This window comes from Bufo gargarizans, chromosome 4, assembly GCF_014858855.1.
Source record: "Bufo gargarizans isolate SCDJY-AF-19 chromosome 4, ASM1485885v1, whole genome shotgun sequence".
In the NCBI taxonomy this organism is placed as follows: Eukaryota; Metazoa; Chordata; class Amphibia; order Anura; family Bufonidae; genus Bufo; species Bufo gargarizans.
Genome location: NC_058083.1, coordinates 106,442,274 through 106,447,002, shown reverse-complemented (window position 1 = coordinate 106,447,002; position 4,729 = coordinate 106,442,274).

Below are 4,729 nucleotides of genomic sequence, written 5' to 3'. Positions count from 1 at the left end.
AGCCTTTCTCACGCCTTGAGAAAGTCTCAGTTGTGAGCTGAAACGTTGCTACTGCTTCACATGGGTGAATAAAGACACCGTTTTTTCAAGTCTTGGAGTGCTGTCCTATTTCTGGCATAAATATATATATATATATATATATATATATATTGTGTTATATAATCTGTTCATTATCACTGTATTTACATGGCTCTGTGGAAAGGGTTAATGATTACTGAGGGAGACTGTTAGGGCTTTGATTGAGAATCTGGTAATTTTCCAAAGCTGCCATAGGGTTTAAAGAAGACCATGTTTTGGAGGGAAAACACAGACTTGTTTACCACCATGTTTTAGAGGGAAAAACTCAGGCTTGTTTACCACCAAAAAGCAGACAGCCTGACCTTTTAAATGTCTGGTTTTAGCTATGTTGTTATGTCTGGAAACTTGTTTTTGTCTGGAAAACCTGCTGTGTCATCGCCATTAGGTATCATTGAAGCTCTAATGTTAGGCTATACCAGCCGGGATCTGAAACAATGTATATGCTTGTGCTGAGCTTCTCCACTCCACCTTTCCCATTAGAAAGTTCTAGTCTAGCAAAAACTTTATATGAGGAGAGCAGTCAGAGCCCCTAGTGTGCTGCAGTTAGGGACCAGTGCTTGGACGAGGAGACTCTGCCAGACTACTGAGTAACCAGAAGAAGACACTGAGACAGGGATATGCTGCCACAGACCCTGGATCACCAGCCTTGGACCAGGGTACCAGCCTTCTGAAGAGTAAGAGGGACTGCTAGCTCAGGCCTTTCCTCAGCATCAAACCCTTCTTCTGCCAGGGAGGAGACTGGAAAAGCCAACCCAATACCTCACCTGTATTGTTTTGTACCTAAATTCCTCCAGTAAAGAAGCACCCTGGTTTACTGCAGACCCTGACTCTCTGGACTTATTTCCCATTGGGGTACACCATGCCTTACCATCCCTTCCGGAGATCAGCAACACGTGGTAATACCTCAATGGTGTCCAGGGGACCCAGCGAAGCATTGGGGCCACCCCAAACCCGGCCACTGCACTTCAGGATCCCTTCAGTTTTGAGTTAGCCCCCTAGCATGGTTGACCTAATACAAGAAGAATACTCACTTGGTCCCTGCTGCTCTGTTCCTGTGCCCTGCAAACTTTCGGTTTTAGATTACTTCTGGCCGGTCTGCACACACCATCTCTTGCACTGCTGTATCAAATGACCTGTCTCAGCAGTTACGTGTCCCAAGCAGAAGTGACTTACCACTTGGGGACACATCACTACTAAGACCATTCTTGCTGTAACCCTGTCTGCAGCCCCGCCACAAGACTGGAACCAGAAGATCTTTGAACACAACCAGTGCATAGGACTGGAGAGGCAGGGACCAGGTGAGTATGATTTTTGTACTAGGACAACCAAACTGGGGGGAAGGGGGGGGGTGCTTACTCAAAACTGGTAATCCCTTTATGGTTCCATTCCCACTGCTCCTTGCCTGAGCAACAGGTTTGTTAATTTCTTTGGTGGTGGCTGGATTGACTTGGATTGCCCCTGACTTTTAACTTGTGATGCTTGCCTTTGACCCTGCCTGTCTAGATTATTGTATTGCATCAACTTTTGCAGGATCAACTATGAATTCCATTTTCTATTTTTCTGTTACAAATAGTTTTTTACCTACTTCAGCCACGGCCCACAGATTTCACAGGTGCTGACATCCTTCTGTGGAAACCCAGTTGATCCCGTATCCAGGTAGGTCTCACGTCAGTACATGTGTATGTTGTACACAACACTAAGGTAGGCTCCTACCTAGTGGTCAATTTTGGTATTTTTGGTGGATAATATGCTGTTAGAGACACAGGACTTCTTTAAACACATTACCTAATTATGCAGGTCCTCGAGCTACTGTGAGAGCACATGTCAGTGAAATCATAAAAAGCAGTTACCTGTGAACCTAGAATCAGTAGTACTCACGTAGAAAGTAAGTCTGTGCTGGAGACAGATCCAGCAATACTTCTTTGTTTTAGTAGGCTAGCAAATAGAGGTTTGAAGCCGTATTCATAAGGGATCACAAACAGCTGAGCACCTTAGTGGAAAGGGGCAGCCTGAATTATGGTAGCTGACTCTTACTTTTAGCTCCCGCATCCTCAAGCAGCTATGGAGATGTCAGGTCGGAACCACAAGGACCAGTCAACCTGCCCCAGTGTAAGCTGCAAACGTGTGTGAGGAGACAGATACTGCAGCATGTGAGATATAATACCGAGTGCACACAGTGAGTTTGAGGATGAAGATGCAACCTGAAAGAACCTGTACTGAGTGATAATGTGTCAAAAATAGGAGGAATGCAGTTGCCTGTTAGATACTGAGCATATTGTGCTGTAATGTCTGACACCATTTACAAATGTATCTACTTATGTTTATGTATCCACCTGTGAATCTATTATTTGTGTGTATGTGTATCTATGTATGTGAAAAAGTAAATAGGTCATTTGATGCAGCAGTGCAAGAGACGGTGTGTGCAGACCGGCCAAAAGTCATCTAAAACCGAAAGTTTGCAGACCACAGGCAGGGCACAGGAACAGAGCAGCAGGGACCAAGTGAGTATTCTTCTTGTATTAGGTCAACCATGCTAGGGGGCTAACTCAAAACTAAAGGGATCCTGAAGTGCAGTATATACTGTGACACAGTGAGAGGTTTGCTCTGTGAAAACAGGTATTTTCCTCCCAGCATGTGCTGCTGGGCTTATTTACAGCCAGGTGAGTTAAAATACCGGACCAGATTTTAAATGCCGGTCCGGGTTTTGGCAGCACCTGGCTGTCCTTCAATAGGCAGCTGGGCTCAGAAGCCATGTCTGACGTGGAGGACTTGCCGCTGGGTCCTGAATTGGCAGACCTCAATGTCTCCGGGGATAATTTTGGTGCCACCAACTTTGGGAACCAACCCTATCCCGTGCCTGGGAAAATGTGTTAATAGTAGATGGTGAACCACAAGAACCTGGGGCATAGTCAGTGTTTCCCCGTTTTGTGGTTCATCAAGATATGTTGTATCGGGTAAACCAACTACGGGGTGAGCCTATTGAACAATTGGTGGTCCCCAAGGCTTATCGCAAGCTTGTGTTAGATCTAGCCCACCAACACGTTATCGGGGGTCACCTGGGGCTGCAGAAAACTCAGGATCGTATTCTACAACGGTTTTACTGGCCCAGCATATTCAAAGAAGTGGAAGAGTTTTATAAGTCTTGCCCGACATGCCAGATAACTAGCCCCAAGCCACATTTCTGTATTCCCCTAGTACCTCTCCCGATTATCGAAGTACCGTTTGACCGAATAGCTATGGACCTCATAGGCCCAGTACCGAAGTCCGCCAGAGGGCATCAACACATCTTTGTAATTCTAGACTACGCCACTCGGTACCCGGAGGCTGTGCCACTGTGACATACCTCGGCCAAACTCATAGCTAAAGAGTTAATGGAGATGTTTTCCCGAGTAGAACTACTTAAAGAGGTTCTGACCAATCAAGGGACCCCTTTTATGTCCAAGGTGATGAGGGAACTCTAAGTTGTTGCACATAAAACAACTACGGACGTCCGTTTACCATCCGCAAATGGATGGTCTGGTAGAACGGTTTAACCAAACATAAAAAAATATGTTGAAAAAGATAGTGTCTAAAGATGGGAAGGACTGGGACCTCCTTCTGCCCTACCTCATGTTCGCAGTGCGAGAGGTACCCCAGGCCTCTACTGGGTTCTCGCCCTTCGAACTACTATATGGCAGACACCCTTGCGGCCTCTTGGACGTGGCCAAAGAGGCGTGGGAACAACAACCCACTCCACATAAAAGTGTCATTGAGTATGTTACCCAGATGCAAGATCGTGTTGCCTCTTGTTAGGGAGCATATGGAGGCAGCTCAGTGAGCCCAGAATCGGGTTTATAATCGGCAGGCTCGGGTCCGGATCTTTAACCCGGGTGATCGTGTTTTGGTTCTGGTGCCGACCGTGGACAGTAAGTTCCTGGCTAGGTGGCAGGGGCCCTACGAGGTACTCGAGAAAATTGGAGATGTAAACTACAAGGTACACCAGCCAGGGTGGTGACAGCCAGAGCAGGTTTACCATGTGAATTTACTCAAACCGTGGAAAGATAGGATAACCTGTACAGAAGACAGTCCGTGGCCGGGTTTTTTAGGAGAAGAGGTACTTGCCTCTCTGTCTGATGCAAGAAAGGCGGCTGTCACAGTAAAAATTGCTGACAGCTTCTCCTCTAAACAGACTCAGGAGGCCAGGGAGTTTGTTAGTCGGACAATGGATGTGTTCTCGGACCTCCCTGGATGCACTTCTATAATCCAGCATGACATTGTCACTGAGCTCCAGGCAAAAGTCAGATTAAAACCATACTGGGTGCCCGAGGCTCGGCAACAAGCGGTATCGGAGGAGGTGCAGCTAATATTGCAGCTAGACTTCATTAAGGAGTCAAAAAGTGAGTGGGCCAGTCCTAGTATTGATACCCAAGCCGGACGGGACATTGCGGTTTTGTAACGACTTTCGAAAAACTTAACGAGCTTTCCAAATTTGATGCGTATCCCATGCCCTGGGTGGATGAACTCACAGAGAGTTTAGGACAAGCCTGGTATTTTTCTGTTTAGGATCTCGCGAAAGGGTACTGGCAGGTGCCCTTAACGGAGGCTGCCAAAGAGAAAACTGCCTTCATCACGCCTGAGGGGCTGTATCAGTATAAGATCTTACCCTTTGGTC